Here is a 19,698-nt window from a genome sequence, read left to right on the forward strand (position 1 = left end):
TAACTTAAAAAACAATAAAAGGGAAATCATTTATATACCATTAATGAGTTGAAAATATATAAATGAACAAATCATTTTTTAAATGGGCCTTTGTAATAGAATTATACACGTACAAATTAATTAAGAACATATTTTAATAGGTTTTTCCCAAAGCACAACTATAATAATTGCAATTGTAAAGAGAAATATTAACATCGTAATACAGCACAATAAATGGGTAAATATCTAGGGAAATGAATTAATTACTAAAGTAGTTTCAGTTAGAATAATTGGCGACACTTCTTTACTCCTGCAAATCTCAAATAACACATTCCTTCCAAAACTTGATTATGATGATATTTGTTTTTATTTTTATGGGATATGGTGATCACACATTAACTCTATGAATTGGCTTTTGCTTTGTGTTTTTCAAGTACTTATTAAGCTACTAATTAAGACTTCAGCCCCTCCTTACATATAGAAGCCCTAAAGCTATCAAAATTAACCTCTCAAACTGATGTGGATTAAGACTGCCCCAGCTAGAGAAGCCCAAGGTGACCTGGCCTACATGCCAAACTATACGACCCAGTGGACGTTTTTTATGGCATGAATTAGGACTGCCCCAGGGAGAGAAGCCCGGGGCATCCTCACCTGCATGCCGATCTATATGGCCAGATTCGTATCTAAAGTTACATGACCTCACAATAACCAGACCCCATCTGCACTGAAATCATTTAATGACTTTTTACATCATCTTTTCTTTTTTCCAGTAAAAATAAGTCACGTACCCATGCCTTATAAAATTAGCCCTAACCCTCAACTCAGGGCAGCAGAAGCTCTGACTGCCCATGGGTCCTGTCCCCATGCTATTCCACACTAGTCTCTAAATAAAAGAGCACTACTGCCAGATCTTGAGAGTCTAAGAAATCTTTCTTTCGACTCGTCGGCTCACCGACCCCGCATCAAAACTTCTCTCATTTAGTTTCATTAAAGTAGATTAAGAATCAAATGATCTGGTTTGCATCTGTCTCTCTTCTATATCCTGATTCATTTGAAATCTTTATTATAAAAGTAAAATCGCCTCAATAGGAATAACTGAAATTAAAATATGGCTATAACAATGGTAGTGCAATGCTATCAACCAATAAGTGATATTCCCCGTATAAAGATGTTTTAATCCCAGGAGTTCCATTTTCTTTATAATCTTAAGGAAGAGAATGAGAACAGATTAATGATTCCCCAACGTAAGAAATAGCAGGTATTTGCATGTGTTAATATATAGTCAGCTAAACAGAACTCATTATTAGCTAGCAGAACTTACCAACCTTCCAAAATAGTCTGATCATTATTTGTTTCCATTTGAATTTGCTAGAAACAGAGAAATCAAAGGCAACACCAAGAAAAACATCCACACCCTGATCAAGTGTGCAGGTTTTTTTCCCCATGTCAAGGCCATTTTGGCAAAGTGAATAGTCTACCCAACCCAGAATCTCCCCTCTCCAAACTGGTAAGAGAATAATCTAGAAGACTATTCTCTTGAGAAAAGCAATTGCAAATGTCCTCTCAAATTAAGTAAACCTAGCAATTTGGAAGCACTTGTTTTCAGTTTAGCACTTAAAAGAGAAAAAACAAAACTGATCTAAAAAAAAGATACATCTCTCTCTCTCACTCACTCACTGGATGAAAGCCAAAAAGCCATCAACTAGGAGAAGTACCAAGACTTAAATGATATAGGAAAATAATGCACTGCGCTGATCTTTCTTCTGATGTCGGCAATTGAAGGAGCAAGTACATCCCTAGCCTGAAATAGAGACGGATAGTAGTTATCCGTGCAGCCTGATTCTCTGGGTACTATAAACTTTGCTTTAAAAAAAAGGTTCCCTTGGAATTTTCAGGGTCTGTGACTTGACATAGATTAATCAGCGTCAGAGTATCAGCTTGTAAACCACTCCTTCCAGTTGTGTTTCACGAACACTTCTAAATGCTTTATGAAAATTTGACTTATTTAGTCTTCATAATAATCCCTGTGAGGTGGATACCAGCATTATCCTCATTCTACAGATGAGCAAACTGAAGTTTCACAACTTGCATGGCGGAGACAGAATTCAACTCAGGCAAGCTGGCTCCAGATTCCATGCTTTTAACCACTTAGATATTGGACATAACCATGCAGAAAATGGCAAGAAAATACAGAATAAGGGGCATAGTTATAAGAATATAAAATAACCCAAAGCTAGGACCCTCCTGGCTAACATGTACAGTATTCTTGCCATATTAAATACCCATTCAATTAAGATTAGTAAACCTCTTATTTAAGAGACACAGGGTTAGGAGTGTCACTTTTCATTAGAAAAATTATAAGAATGAAAGTGAACCCACATGGTTTGAAAAGGAGTTGATCAAATGGAAACCTTGTCAGAGATAGAAAAACTGTCTCCTATGCAGTTCAATGCCATAATCCAAAACTAAAACTATCCCCAAAACATGTTCCTCCTCCAATATTCTTACCCCAGTAAATGGCACCATTACTAGCTTAATTAGAAACCTGGGCACCTCTGGGCTCTGGCTTCTGCCCCCAGCCCATGCCTCCAACCTAAATTCACTTAGGTTCTATTCCTAAAGAGCTCTATAACCCAGCCATCAATGCAGCCCAAGCCACCATGACTTTGCTCCTGGACCATCGCAGTGGCTTCTAATTAGTGTCACAAAATTATCCATTCTGTCTCTCCATCTCTGTTAATTCCACACCAAATCCATTCTCCGCAGCCAGAGATGTCTTTAAAATGCAAATCTGATCATGTTACTCTCCTGCTTAAAACCCTGAGCTGCCTTCTGGTTACCCTTTAAAAAAGAAGTCCAAAATTCTTAGCATGCCCTGATGCCCTGACTGATTGCATCCCCTTACTTCTTTATTTCCTCTCCTTCCCCTTCTCTGTCCCTCCCTCTCTCTCACTTCCCCTCCCTCCTTCTCCCTCACCTTCTTCCTCTACCTCTCCTTTCCCTCTCTCTCCCATCCTCACTCTTGAATACACTGTTTGCTTTTGCCTCTGAGCCTTCAAACGAGCTAATTCTTCTCCACCATATTCCCTGCTTTCCCCTCTTCATCCACTTCACTTTGCTAACTCCTACTCATTTTTTAGGTCTCATGTTAGAAAATACATCCTTAAGAAGAAGCCCTTAGGCATGAGAAGTTCCCATGATTTAAGGCCATAACATGCTTGTTCATCTTCGGTAGCATTCGTTATTCTACCATTTATTGTTTCATGTCTATATTCTGACTAAGTTTCATGAGAACAGTGACCTTATATGTTTTGTTTATTGCTATACCCCCAGAAAATAAGAAAGTTCCCAGCAAATAAAAGATGCTCAATAAATATTTGTCCAATGCACAAATAAATAAGTAAGTTCAAGGTGTGGTCCTGGGGGTGAGTGGCTGAAGTGGATGGAAAAATATCTGAAGTGAAGAAAGACAGTGGAGTAACATCTTCAAATTGTTGAAAGAAAAAAAAAGCAAAACAAAGATGTGCTCAGACATACAAAAGCTGAAAGAATTCATCATCAGTGGACTTATATTACCAAAAATGTTAAAGGGAGTCCTTTACAAAGAAGGAAAATGATATAAGATGAAAATCTGGATCAAAATGAAAAGAACCAGAAATAGTAAATATGTAGGTAACTATAAATAACTTTTCTCAATTTTTAAATGAGTACAAAAAATAATTGACTGTTTAAATCAAAAACTAAAACAACTACAATGTATTGTTGGATTAAAACAAATGCAGAAATACATAACAACAATAGCACAAAAGCTAGGAGTTGAGAAATAGAAGTATTCAGTTGCAAGGTTCTAACATAAAGTGAACGCAAACTGTGATAAATTAAAGATATATACTATAAGCTCTAAAGCAATTACTAAAATATAAACAAAAATTTATAAATAATTAGCCAAAAAGGAGATAAAATATATATGATTAGTATATGTAAATATGGTAAATTAATCCCAAAAAAGGAAGAAAAAGAGGGAAAAAATGAACAAAGAGCAGATGGGACAAATAGAAAACAAATAACAAGATGGTACATTTAAACCCAACCCTATCAATAATTACATCAAATACATATGTTCTAAAGATTTTAATTAAAAGAGAGAGTTTGTCACATTGGATAAAACATCAAAATCAAATTAGTTACTACCTATAAGAAACCAGCTATAAATGTAAATAGATTAAAAGTAAAAGGCTGAGAAAAAATATGCCATCTTAACAATAATCAAAAGCTGGAGTGACCAACTATATTACTATCAGGCAAAGTAGATTTCAGAGGAAAAATTATAAAAAATAATTAATACCATTTCATTAGTGATAAAGGAGTCAATTCATCAAGAGGACATAACAATCCTGACCATTTATGCACCTAATAACTGAGGTCAAAATATATGAAGCAAAACTGATAGAACTTACAGGATAAATAAACAAATTTAAAATTATTACTGAATATTTAACATCACTATATGAATAACAGTAGAACAAGTAGATTGGAAATCCGTAAGGATATAGAAGAGTTAAATATTGACACTCTAATTGACATTTAGAGAGTACTGCACTGAACAACAGTAGAATATACATCCCTTAATTGCAATGGAATATTTACCAAGATAGGTGATACTCTGGACCATAAAAGTTTCAAATAAACTTAAAAGAAATCAAATAATACAGAATATCTTCTCTGACCGCAATACATTAAATTAGAAATTAATTACAAAAAGAACTATTTAAAAAACCCAAATATTTGGAAACCAAATACTACACTTCTAAATAACCCATAGGTTAAGGAAGGAAGAAATTTAAAAATTCTTTGAACTAAATGAAAATAACTGGGATTTAAACAAAGGCTGATGTGGCTCCTGAGTTGATGCTTTACCACTTGAACTCTGATCAGAGAGGCTCAGATCCTGGATGGTGATCAAGAATAACAGGGAACTGAGGCATGATGGGTTTAGCTGGCTGCAAGATTTCCTAGAAAATTAGCCTAAGCAGAAACAGGGTGATGGGTAGACACTCCTGGGAGTCAGCAGAAGACTTGACTTGATTGTCCTTCGGAGAGCATCCTTGTCTCTGATGGATGGGGAGGATCCAGGTTCTCTGGATGGTGTTACCTAAAGTCTGGATGATTATGTAGGGTCTAGAATTATGTTCTCTGCTCAAGGATGCTGGAACTCAGACTTTTCTGGGTTAGACAGACACTAAGATGAGGCATGCAAAAGCTGCCAGACTGAAGACCTTCCAGCGGAAGGCAAGGCAATGGCAATTTTGTTCCTTATCAACTGTAGAGCTATATGGAGTTCTATAAGAAGCGTAACCAAAAAAGGCAAGATCCCAAAAGAAATAAAATGGCCTAATGGACAGATAGCAGTCCACTGGAGCTGCCCATACCCTAGGAGAACTGGTGGCAGTCAGAAACCATCCTCAAGTCCATATTAAGGAGGATTCCAGGATGTTGGGTAATTTGAGGCCTCTCACAACTCTAGCTTCTTCACAAGGCATACAAGGTCCTTTGTGTGTAGTTACCTGCTTATCTCTCCAGGCTCATCTCTTGCTGATCTTCTGTGTGCTCCTCAGCCTCCAGCCACACTGAATCACTTGTGTGTAAGTTCTTAAGTGAGTCAAGTTCTCTTCTGCCTCCAGGTCAACACTGAAACAATTCCATCCCTTCCTCCGCTGTCTTCAGCACCCCCAACTCCGTTTTTTTCTCCAGAACAATGTCTACTAGTCCTCATTCTTTAGGTCCCAGGGAGGACATCAATAACTCCAGGAGGCCTTCTTGCTAGTTAGGTGCCCCTCTTGTGTGCTTCCACTGCACCCTGCTCACATTCAGTAGCTTTACGACCTTGAGCAGGTCACTAATCCTCTCTAAGTGTCAGCTTCCAAGTGTGTAAAATGAGGATAGCAATACCTGCCTTGCAGAGCCATTGTCAAGATGAAATAAGATAATGTATGTAAACAATTGAATACAACCGTGAGTTCCTTGGATCTGTTCAGTACATGGCAACAAAATCGGTTTCTTGTTGTAGTTGTTCTGCTGTTGTTGCAATTATCACATTGTATAATAATTGTTTATTTTTCTGCCTTCCTCACTAAACTATGATGAGTGTAGGAATTAAATCTTATATTTTTTGTACGGTCTGTATCAAACACATTAAACATTTATAGTAAGTATTCAATGTATTGAATGAATACGTATTGAAATATGTAATGCACTGGATGCATATGTAATGAGAAAGTATTGAAGGAATACATGAATGAATAAATTAATATACAAGTGGAAGTTCCTGTTTGTGTCATCATCATGTACTCCTTAGGCATCACGTCCCCCAACAGCGTGGAGTGGACAGATCTGAATCACCTCCAACACACCACTTCTCTGAAAAGTGGCGTTTCCAAAAACAAGTTATTTCCCCAAAGTTTAGATTTCTACTTCTACTAAGTACTAGACAGAATCGCCTAGATTTCTTGTACCTCCTGCTCGAACATACCCTTTCTCACCTCTGAGCTTTTTGCCTCGGCTGAGAACAATCTCCTCGACGCACTTTTATAATTTTGACATTTCACTGACATTTTCCTATTGAACCATATATTAGTCTTTCTTGTCTCCCCTATTAGACTGAAACTGCTTCAAGACAGGCATTCAACTATTTTTAATACATTTCTAGAACCTAAAAGAACAAAATAGCCCCAACTTTCGAAGGAGCCAGACCTAAATTTGAATGCTGTGTTGGCTACTTGCAAACTGAGTAGCCTTGAGTAGTTACCTCAAATCTCCATCTCAGGTTCCTCACTCGGAAATTGGCAATATAGTATCTACCTTGGAAAGTTGTCATCAGTATTAAATAAGATAAGGTCCATAAGCACCTATCACAGTTTCTAGCACCTATTAACAATGCCATAAATGGTACTTAGAGCCTATGTGCTTAATAAATAACAGGGTTATTTCTCCTTCAGGAAAGCAGGAAGTTTTCACAAGACATACATTTTAACTATGTCAAAATTAAATTTAAGTCTGGAAAATATTCCCTATTATTTGCTGAATTGAAAATATTGACCATAAAACTTAGGGGGTGCTATATGTTTATGTGTGTTTGTGTATAAGCCCATCGTAATATAGAAATTGCTCCTAATATATGTACCCCTGGGGGCCTAACTATATTCATACCAAACCCCAAAAGAAGTCCTGGAAATTTAAAGCTGGAAACTATAAGGGATCCTAGAAAGCACTTGATTCAGCCCTTCGTTTTTCTGATAAGGAACCTGAGGTAGAGAAAGGTCCTAGCTTACCAAGTCATACAGTTGGCACACGGCAGAGCCTTGTAACTGCCTCCCAGATTTGAAAGTGTTACCATTTTCTATCTAAACCTGCATTCCCTGAATCTTCAATCTCCTAAATACCTGTGAAATCAGAAAGCGATATTAATAACAACACAGAAGTAGACGGGTATACAGATTACTTCCAGAGCAATGTGCATTATGCCTGCTGTTCTGATGTATTACTAGGAATCTGCTCCATTTTCTACGATTACCAATAAAGCATTTCTCTCTGTTACACATTTGAATGTTCTTAGCTTTTTGAAGGACTTCTCTCCCTTTCTGTCCTTACTTAACTTTTGTTTGTAATTAGTGCTCAGACACGAGGGCTTCTTTTTCTATTAAGTTTTAAACCCAATTTCTATTGTAATTTCAGACGTAATTACTGCTCATTTCTGGCAACAGCTCTGAAGTAAAAACCCACATTCATTCTGCTCTACAACATAGAGAAACCCAGCACACAGCCATTCATTCTCTTTTACATCTTATTCTTAAGGATTGATTTTGAAAGCGCAATAAACAATAAGCTTGAGGCCCAGTAAATAAAATAAGAGGAAACGGGGAGGGGGGGCACAGAGGGGAGCACTGTTGGCTCAAGGTAAAGATGTAATTCCTGCTTATTAAGCGCTTGGCAATTTGGTTATGGAGGGATGTTTACAACCACCACTGCCACCAGTCCCCCCCCCCACCAGGCTTAAATGAGAAAAACTTCTTTGTGTGTCACCATAGGTGAGGCAAGGCTGCCAAAACTATCACTAGAGTGTATTTTCATGAAGGCAAGAATTTTTGAGTTTTATTCACAGCTGAATCTCCCAGAACAGTAGCTGGCACACGGCAACCTCTCTCTAAACCTCTGTTAAATGAGGAAACACACAGATACCTGCCTTAGCATCAGATCTTCACAGAAATTCTTTTACAACATGACTAGGCATCTAAAATTAAGCCCGACTTATAAGATTTTTGTTTCCAATAGAGCCAGAGACAGTTCACCTCAGATATTGGAAAGAAAAGAAAAGAGAGAGAAAAAAAAGTCTTCACTTCTTAAAGCAGTACAAGGATTTCAAGGCAAAGCCAAAAGTGACCTGAGTATAAACAGAGATTCTTTGGATAATAATAGCATCACTGATATAACTTTTATATCTCTGATATAATTACGGAATTGCATATAAATTTTATTTGAGCAAGTTAGTGCATATAGCTATCAGAATTTATCACCTCGAACTGAAATTGCCCATATACTCATCTATCTCCCCAAGTAAACAGTGAGCTTCTTGAGGGCAGAGAAAGCTTCTCATTCATTTTATCCCAGCATCTGGTACATGGTCGATGCTCAGTAAATATCTGAGAGAAAAGGAAAAGGGGACAAACCAGTTGACACACTGATCTGTTCCCTCAGATGATAATGAAGCACAGTTTGCAGGTTAATCTTTCATTCAATGAACATTAGGTACAGTCTCTGTCCTCAAACACCTTACAATACAGAATGGAAGAGAAGGTGAATGTGAAGAAAGAGCTCTGGTTTTTAAATGGTATCAGTCATTTGTGAGCTCAGTACATTCACTCATCTGACTGAAGCTCCACCCCTCCTAACTCTAACCCTTCCCCTGTGCCCCCTCAGACGCCTGCAGCATCATAAGCAAATGTTCTCTTCCTCTGCCCTTGCAGCACCCTCAAAGACGGAGACCTCCACCCAAGCTCTCCCAGCGCAGCCTCCTCCACTCTCCACGCAGCAGACAAGGTTTCCTTCTACAATCTTGAAGGAATATGTCATTAGTCTGCTCAAAACTTCCCAGGACCCCCTCTCACTCAAAGAAAAATCTTAAGTTCTGACCATTTTCATGTCATCTGGTTCCCTCTCTGACTCACTGCCTATGTGAGGACAAATAAAAATTAAAAACAAGAGGCTTAATTCTCCCATTTTGGAAATAAGGGAAGAGATCCCACTCCCCCCCTCCCTTTACTTAGAGCATTTACTTTAGAAAACTTATAATTATAGGACTTTCTTCTCTCTTTGATATATATACAAATCCTTTTGAAAACTAGATAAGCCTCTTTTGAGCTTTATGGCCCAGGAATGTCTTTCTCAAGAATCTGCGAGCCATCTCTTTGAAATGTAAACATCATGGGAGACAGCACCCCTATCTCCCAATTTCTGCATTTCTGCGGGAGGGTAGGAGCATAACTTAAGTGGGTGCCTTGCTCCTTGTTGCAAAACCACCTCCTGTCATTAAGATATGAGAAGTTTGTTTTTCCACTCAATGAAGTCAATTAGCTAACACAGATGGTCACCCCAATTGCCAAGTGAACCTAGGATGAACTGTGTGTGACAAATGGTGCTGTTTAGTCCTCTTCCTTGAGGACTAGATATTGTTTATGTTGAAAACTTGTATGCAATACAATGAACTATTATTCAGCCAGAAAAAAAGAACGAAATCTTGCCATTTGTGACAACATGGGTGGACTCTGAGGGCATTATGCTAAGTGAAATAAGTTAGAGAAAGATGAATACTGTTATGATCTCTTTTATATGTGGAATCTAAAAAGAAAAAAAAACCCCACAAGCTCATAGATACAGAGAACAGATCAGCAGTTGCCCGGGGCTTGGGGTTGGTTGGGGTGGCGCAAAATGGGTGAAGAGAGTCAAAAGGTATAGACTTTCAGTTATAAAATAAATGTCATAGGATGTAATGTACAGCATGGCAACTACAGTTAATAATACTGTAACGCAGATTTGAAAGTTGCTAAGAGAGTAGATCTTAAAAGTTCTCATCACATGAAAAAAAAAATTCTGTAACCATGTATGATGACAGGCATTAACTAGACATTGTGGTGATCATTTTGCAATATATATAAATATCAAATCATTAAATTATACACATGAAACGAATATAATATTGTAGGTCAATTATACCTTAATAAAAGAAAAATAAATAAGCTGGAAAAAATGTACATAATGGGTTGTATCTGCTTGGCTAGATAAAAGGATGAGCTTTCTTTCTGTCTCTGCAAACTCATAGCAGATCACCTATGATGCATATCACATTCTGGTTTAATACGTACTCAATAGTAAAACTTTTTTTTCTCTACTATCTTTGTGGAGAGGATCTCTGGGTTAGGAGAAGACTTTGTTTTTAATTATATTTTTCCAGCACATACCACTCTTCCCCTTGCTCCTTTCTCCTTCAAGGAATAGCCTCCACCTTGGCACTGCCCATCTGCTATGTCTAGAACATTCCTCACCACTGACCCCCCATATCTGCATGGCCCATTCCCTCCTCAGAACCTCTCTGTTCAAATGTCACCTTACCAGAAAGATCTTCCCTGACAATCCTTCTCAAAAAACACCACTGAATCCTTATGCTCCTGTTCTTACCTGGCATTACTCATCTTCACAGCACTTAATCACTGCCTGGTATGTAAGTATCTGTTTATTTGTTCATTACATCTCCCTGACTAGGATAAAATCTCCACAGGAGCAGAGACTTTTCCTGCTTCATTCACTTCTTGTATCCCCAGAGCCTAGAACAGAGTCTGGCACAAAGGCCTATATTTGACTATTACTTCAGTGAATAAATGAAAGATCATTACTAATTATACAAAGTAAAAGAGCTTCAAATAAAGTGCTATTAGAATGAGCCACTTAACTTTGCAGAAAGTGCAACTCTGTGCAGTGAGAGCCATAAAAGAGCTAAGCTTTTGGCTACAGAAATACCTGAGTAAGAATTTATTATGGCTCAGTGCCTCTTGTCACTCCTGCTTCAAAAATGTCTACAAACTTGTAATTGGTAGCAGAGAGCTGTTATCCTCACTTACCAATATGAGGTCTTATCTCACTAATCAAATAATTAGGGAGGAAGAACTGATCTTTAATAATGAAAGGCGAAATTTTATAATATGTGAATAAACATCCTTTTATTAAAAAAAATGTTCCTGGATGTGAAGACAAAAGAGAGTGAAAATAAGGAATTGTGTCAATTACAGCTTTATGCAATTCCAATCAAAATCTCAATGTAAATTTGTTCAGAACTTGGTAAAATAATTCATCTGAAAAATTAAGTGGGAAAGATAACTCTTAAAAAAAGAGATTAAGCATCCTAAAACTATAATAATAAAACAAAGCAGTACTGATATAAAAGTGGATTAATAAAAGAGGATAGCTAGCCTAAAATACAAAGAATTTAATTTATAATTTAAAAAGTCATCCTTATTCAATGAAGAATGAAAGAGAAAAGTGATTATCTAATCAATGGTTTTGTAATAGATTATACATTTAGAGAAAAACTACTCTGAGCACTTGAGTTATATTATACACTAAAAGAAATTCTATACGAGTTAAAGAACTAAAGACTGAATCATATAAAACTTGGAGAAAAAATGACTATTTATTATAGATATATAGGGGATGGCTTAGGAACTACAGAAATAAATTAAAAGGAATAGAAAGATGTGGCATTAAAAGTCCAAAGTAAGGGGGCCGGCCCGGTGGGGTAGTGGTTAGGTCCAGCGGCTCCACTTCAGCAACTCAGGGTCACTGTTTGGACCCCGGGTCCGGACATACACCTCTCATCAAGCCATGCTGGGGAGGCATCCCACATACAAAACAGAGGAAGACTGAGCACAGATGTTAGCTCAGGCCTACTCTTCCTCAAGCAAAAAGAAGATTGACAACAGATTAGCTCAGAATGAAGCTTGGTCACCAAAAAAACAAAAAAAAATCCAAAGGAAAAAGCAATGTTGAGTTTTTGCAGTAAATACGACAGATCTAGTTTAATATGTTGACTATATAAAGAGATCAAAAAATCAGATATAAAAAAAAAACACTACAATCTCAAAAGACACATGAGTAAAGGTCAAAAACAGACAATTCATGAAAGAGAGAATACATCCAGCAAAGAGACATGTGGAGCAGGTGCTGGCTCTTGGCCTAGATTCTGCTTCTGGTATCCAGTCCGCTGAGCTCTTGGTTTCACACGTCCTGACAGTCAATAATTGGCCTCCATTCTGTTCTTCAACTCTGCCTTTGCTTTTCAAATGGAATTTGATGTTTCATTGCTGCTGCTTCCATTTTGACCCCCCACACAATCTCAGGTCTTAGACTTCTTATGCCCTGCCTTACGGAAGAGGTAAGAAAACTATAGGAAATCTCTACTTTTCCCTGCTTTATATTTTACCATTTTACTAATTCAGTGCTGCTATATAAAGGCCTACATTTTACTCTTCATCATTTTTACTTTTATGTACAATATCCGAACAGGTGAAGGAATCACTCCGCAACGTGGCTTAATCCATGTTATGATGTTGCAAACAAATAGTTAGGGCTCAGTAAGTTTTTAGGAAGGAAGGGAAGGCAGGAGGGGAAGACTCTATGAAACACTTCAATTTAAAGTATCCAAAGCAGCTGTGAACTCTAGAGTCTTGTTAACCTACTAGGCACTAGAGTTTTGGGGACTTGGAATCTTTACAAGACCCTATGAAAAAGTATTATTGATATCAAAATATAAAAGGAAAATTTCAAAATAAAAATTATTAATTGTCCACAAATGTATTATTGTGTCCACAAATCTATTAACTTTAAATTGTAGTATTATAAACAATTAATTATATTCAAAAAGTTGGTACATTAGATGAATTTACTACAAAAGAATCCCAAAATGTACCTACTGATGGCAAAGAAATCAGTGACACAAATTAAATGTCATTCATAAAAATATAATTTCAAAGCACATTTATAAAAAATATTTCCAAATTTCTCTATATCAAAAACTATATTTAATGTTGGATTGTAAGTGCATTTAATATATTTGCTATGAGATGATTGAAGCCTCCAAAAATAAGAGTACTTAAGGCTGCAAAGGTCTTCAATGGTCCTGGTGCACGCATTGGAAACTCAGACATGTTCAGGGGGAGGGAAGGGTTCAGTCTGTTTAATGGAACTCACCTTGAAGAAAGGGATGGTTGGCTACGCAAGTCTGATCTACAGATAATAGGTTGCAGTTGAAGAGTGACTTTGAAACAGCACAGGAATGTGCTGTTAAGATTGCCCTCAGACTCAGCTAAAGTTTGGGGCTGAGATGGTGGGGGTGCAGTGGAACTGCAGCAAAATGGCAAATAAAAAAAATTAATATATCAGTGAAATCTCTAAAAGGAACTGTGAACACAACTTGGCACAAGTGGTGATGAAGAGTGTTGGCCACACTTCAACATGTGGCTGTCAGAGTGTTACTTTGACACTTACCCTGCGGAGAACGAATGGGGCCATGTTACCAGATCAAAAGGGAGGCAGCCAGTGATACAGGAGCACTGCAGTCTGGGCACTAGGCCAGCTGCTTCCAGGGCTCATCAGCCTGGAAGCTGGGATCATGCAGCCAGTTACCAGCTGGAGAGAAAAGAGTGACTGTATAGCGAGTGCTAAACTCACAAACACATGTGAAAGTCCCACAGTTCTGAAACAATCATACAAAGACATTTTGATGATGATAATGATGATGTCTCTATTATACCCTTTGGTGATGTCTGGAGAAACACAGATTGTATAAGGAATTCTATTCGTTAGACACACAAACATCCTTGACTACGCATTAGAGAATAAATGCTGAGAGTCAAATGGTCAAATTTGACATGTTATTTCTGAAAGAAAATGGTGCTCAGTTTGTGGGGAACTTTCCAAGGTTTGTCTTCTGCTTTTGTCCTTGTGAGGATTGTTGTTGCAAACTCAGTAAAATATTAGTCAGATCTAGACCAACAAGAACACTGCAAGGTATTTCCAACAGGGAAAACTAACTTCACTTTCCCAGATTCCAATTTTGTCAAGCCAAGTGATGCACCCATTTGGAAAAGAAAGGAAAACAAGGTAAATAGTTCAGACTGAGGCTTCATTAATGAATGCAGAACAGTTTACTGTATGCAAAAATGTGCAGAAAGGAGGGGAAGAAAAAATCTGCCATATCCCGCGGCCTTGTTGTGATGAATGTACCATGACTGTCAAAACAAGCTTGTAAATAGTATTATGTGAAGTTCCTTCTTGTTAATTTGGAATTTGAACATTTTAAGCCCAATTTCCTAAATGCAAAAGTGATCGATGCCAGAACAATATGATACTGTTTCTCGGCAATATGGATAGAAACCATCACAGCCATGCATATACTCTAAAACAATAGACAGTTATTTTTATTTGATTTATATTTTTTATTTCTCTGAAACCATCTAATTATACAGAATAATAATTCCCTCTGTATGTGAATGATAAAAATAAAGTATACATTGCATATGCAATAAGATCATGAAATCTACAGAGAGAGAAATATTTCTATTACTTTATCAGGCAGAATCACTGTGTTAAAGATGAGTGGATTCTCTCCAGACTCTCTTTCAAGCGCTTTCAGACTGTCTCTCCTTTAATTTTAAGGTGCATTAATAATACAGTATTTTTGAGACCTGATCCAAGAGATTTAAAAAATGTACTGATGCCTTCAATAGACAGGAGATGGATCAGAATTCTCTTGGCTATGTAAGAAAGACCTATATACGTGAATTCAATTCACAACTGAGCATATGTTTCCTCCATGATAATAAAAATGATGAAAACAAGTTCCAAGGGTAAATTTCTCTAGCTCTATTGGACAGCTCAGGCCAAAGTCAAAAAGAAAGGAAGGACTAAAGCAATCTAGTTTTTTCCACATAAAAAACTCTATTTCAAAACAATGGGATGCTGATTCACTGTGAAATTTCCCAGTCAAATAAAAATGAAGCATTGTTGTGTAGTGGGAAGAACACTGGCCTCACAGTCAAAAGCCTTGCATTCCAGTCTCACTCTGTTCTTGCTGGCTGATAATCTGTGCCAAATCTCTTTTGTGCTTATTAAATAAGGAGTGAATTAGATCATTTCTAAAGATGTTCAACTCTAACATTTTATGATTCTATGAATCTCTTGCAAATGGAATCAATGCACAAGAAAATGAGCCAAACTAAAGAAAGTAGGAAGGTATTAAGGAAAATGGAATAACTAACAGAGAACTGTACTCAATTTACATTGAAAACACAAAAACTTTTGTACCATTGTAATCTCACAAATAAAACATAATCCAACTACTTTGTGTAAAACACAACTTATAGAATTACAAAATAAGGATAACACCAAAATCTAAATACTTTATTCTATTATACATCCAAGAAATTTCAAAGAGATTTAATTTGGGGTGATGTTTCCAATCTTGTGAAACAGAACAAAATTATCTTAAATTATTGCATCCAAAATTTAACAGTTTCTTCACGGTGCAGTTAGTAAAAAGTATTTCTAAAGGAATTTGTGAAATTGTCCTCTGGAAACTGATATTATACTTCATATCATATTGCATGACATAAATTTTAACACACTGTTTTCACATTTTTACATTTCTCAAATTAGGATATATCATCCAAGTGAAAACATCTTAAATATAATGAAATATGGCAGTTTTTTATTTGCATGCATTAGCTTCTCTATCAGATTGTATTTGAGAAGGGAAAAAGAATAGAACGTTGGAAGAAATCAAAATCAAATCATTATAAACAAATGGGGGAAAAGAGACCATCTTTCTTATGGAAGAATTCCAACTAATTTACACAGATACTTCCCCTCCAAGAGGAGGAGCTCAACTCCCACCTTTCTGAGCTACACTGTGAATTTAACTCCTGAGTGTGAGTCCTACTAGTGACTTGCTTCCAAAGAGTAGGGTATGGGAAAGTTGGAGGAGTGGTGGAAGAGAAAGTAACTTTACAGTGTAAAAACCAGGTAAACACCACCTTGGCCAGTGATCAAGATTAACACCATCAGTGATAAGACATGTGGATAACATATGTACCCTTGATATGATGTGAGGAAGATACCTTACTTCGGTGGTCTTCCTCTCCAAAACCCATAACCCCAGTCTAACCATGAGAAAACATCAGACAAATCCTAATTAAGGGACATTCTACAAAATACCTGACCAGCACTCCTGAAAACTGTCAAGGTCATGAAAAACAAGGAAAGTCTAAAAGACTGTCACAGAGCACAGGAGACTAAGAAGACATGATGACTAAGTGTCATGTGGTATCCTGGACTGGATCCTGGAACAGAAAAGGAACATTGAGGAAAAACTAAGGAAATCTGAACAAAGTGTGGAGTTTAGTTAATAATAATGTACGGATGTTGTCTTCTTAGTTGTGACAAATGTATCATAGTCATATAAGATGTTACAATAGGAGAAACTAGAAGAAAAGCATGAGAACTCTCTCTACTATTGTTTGCAAGTTTTCTGTAAACCTAAAACTTTTTTTAAATTAAAGGTTTATTTTAAAAACTCAAGGCATGCATAATTTCATACACATATTCCGCAATAAATTGACCCTATGGACCGAAACCAGGAACACAGAATTCAATCCTAAACAATTCCAGGCTTTAGAAAAATAGCCAAACTGATAAGTGTAATAATAAAGAAAAACAAAATGCACCAAGAATTAAGAGGCTCTTAGCGCAATTCTTACTGAGGGTACCACATTTCAGTAGTGACAAGACCTGAAGCGTATGTTCACTCATTTAATACAAAGTAACCATCAAAATAGTTAAACCCTCAATTATTGTACACTCCTATGGGTAGTAATATTTCTGGAATAATGAACCTTGTCCTCCCTTTTTCTGATAACCCATCATAACTCTGGATGTCTTGGGTTTCCAGGAAAGACTTATGGGAAAATGTGTGAAATAAGTCATTAAACTTGGGCTTCAACTGCTGTACAGCTCATAAAACAAATAGAACTAAACTGATTTATTTGAGCCATCCCATTTTTTGCTCAAGAGACAAGGCCAAAACGACTCTTTAGGGTTCAAATGGTAATAGGCTTTCTCTGTATGAAAGTCAGCGGTGTAGTCAACATTGCTAAGTAGTCTAATTCACTAATAGACTATAAATACCGTCAGGCCCTAGCTTATGATCAAATTTGGTTTTAAACTGCTGTCTTATCTGTTATGTATAATTTATAACACATGTTCCCAAGGATAACATTCTTATAAGGAATTGTTAAATTCATAATGCAGCACAGAAAAACTTTTTAATCCGTAAAGCAAGTGAAAGATGTTAAGAGCAATGTAACTCAAGTGACTACTGGACAGGAGATTCTGTTTCTCATGCCCTAAAAATAGATAGTGAGACAAACACAGGGTAGAACGAGCCAAAAAAAGAGTGTGTATATCCTGGGTTAATCCCTACTCAGATTCTACCTCATGTTTTCTAAGAATCGAAAGTAAGCATGAGGGCAAGCCAGTTTCAGAGAACGGGAAGGAGTAGAAAATGGGATTTGTAATGGATAAAAAGGAAAGGCTGCTAACGTAAGAAATGCCCTGGGAACACGATTCCTTTTTCCTGACTTTCAGCAGCACTGGGGGTTTAAAGAACTATAACGGGGGTATCTCCAAGGCTTTGGATGGAAAGGCATGGAAAGCACTCCCTTGCTAGGGCCAAGGTGTGGTCAGGAAGAACTGAAGATGCTTTGAGCAATCAAGAAAGGCATCAAGCTAGGAAAAATACTACAGTGACCCACTAAGACGGGCAAGACAGTCCTGAGCCAGGGACCTGCCAAGGACATCTAAGGGTTCCAGGTAATAATTTAAGGCAACACACCAGAGTGTAGGCTTTGGAAATAGACAAATCTGGATTTGAATCCTCTGCCTTTAACTAGCCCTGTGATTGTGAGAATCTTACTTAACTGCTCTAAGTCTCAGTTCTCTTATTTATAAAATCAGAATAAAAATACTCACGTTATTAGTTTTACTTGGGTCCTGTAACAAATTACTACAAACTTAGTGGCTTAAAACAATAGAAATTTATTCTCTTACGGCTCAGGAGGTAAGAAGTTGAGAAGGGGTCTCCCTAGGCTACTCTCAAGGTGTCGGCTGGGATGCATTCCTTCTGGAGGCTTTAAGGAAGAATCTGTTTCTTTGCCTTTTCCAGCTATTGGGGGCCACCCACATTCCTTGGCTCATGACCCCATTCCTATCTTCAAAGCCAGCAATGTCAGGCCAAGTCCTTCTCATGCTGCCGTTTCTTTTGTTCTCTCTCTTCTGCCTCCCTTTTCTGCTTCTAGTGACACTGTGATTACATTGGGCCCATCCAGATAATCCAGAATAATCTCCATATCTTAAGGTCAACTGTTTGGCAACCTTAATTCCATCTGTAACCTTAATTTCCCCTTTGCTATATAACATAGCATATTTATAGGGTACAGGGATTACGGCACAGATATCTTTGGGCAACCGTTATTCTGCTAACACACCATCATATAGACTAGTTGTGAAAATTACATGCAATAATGTATATGAAGTGACTGTTATATAATATAAATCCAAAAAATAAAGGTTCTCCCAGCCTCCGTAGGCTCTCTCCCATCAAAGCTTTTCCTTTAATAAATCTCTTGCACTTGCTTGACATCTTCTTGTTGAATGACCTAATTAACCAGCTGCATCAGCTCCAGCAGAGCACCCATACTGTCAAGATTCAGTGTTAGAACTAAGAAAGATGTAAGAAACCCTCTACTCCAATCACTTCCTATTACAAGACCAGAATGAAAGAAGCTTGCCCAAAGTCTTGTCAGTACACAATGCAGCTAGTGCAAAACCTGTAGCACCCTTAGGATTATTTTATGCTGCCTGTGGAATTCTGGGACAGGAGTAAGGTCTTTTCTGGCTACAGGAATTGGGGTTCCAACGTGTAATTTCTGGAAGTAAAAAAAAGAGGGTTCTAACAGTAATCATTCTCAAAGGAGTAGAGGAAAGGGGTCCTCTGATGGAAGAGGATGGTCAGGGGGTTATGACTACTCGGTGGTCAAAGCTCCTGGGCAAGCTCCGGTAGGAATTACAGAAGTAGCATCGCCATCACGCTCATCTGTTCATAAGTGTGGGATTGCTTGTACTATACCCTAAGGTATAGAGGAAAATGTTTCCAGGGAAACATTTCTAAGGGAAAATGTATCCAGAGCTCCATCTAGGAATTCAGGCTCCTGGAAACACTCACCACTATTCAAACTTCAGACCAGAATCTTTCTCCATCCCCAAGAACATGGATTCTTTCTTATTTTACTTCTTCTAAGAACTCATTTTCTCCAACACCTTAGAAGTGGTGGTAAAGGAAGGAAAGTACACACCATGACGATAGCATCAAACAATAGTTTTAAAGAGGTGATGCCTAAAATAAAACTAATTTCTGAGAAAAAGGTACCACCATTAAGTAAGTGAATATTGAGCACTGTTTACATATTCAATGTTCAAATTATATTTACAATAGTTCTATCACTAGACACTCACTGTCCTTGGTGTAGTTCACTCATTATTTTCACTCTAAATAACAAAGTC

At 37.3% G+C, this 19,698-nt stretch overlaps 1 protein-coding gene across 30 annotated transcripts in view; it reads right to left on the reverse strand.

The window, feature by feature from the left end:
- The window catches only part of CTNNA3 (catenin alpha 3), a 1,507,895-nt gene that overhangs the window by 1,283,308 nt on the left and 204,889 nt on the right, over positions 1–19,698 (reverse strand). The gene's annotated exons all lie outside the window — the stretch shown is intronic.

This window comes from Equus caballus, chromosome 1 (assembly GCF_041296265.1).
Source record: "Equus caballus isolate H_3958 breed thoroughbred chromosome 1, TB-T2T, whole genome shotgun sequence".
Taxonomy (NCBI): domain Eukaryota; kingdom Metazoa; phylum Chordata; class Mammalia; order Perissodactyla; family Equidae; genus Equus; species Equus caballus.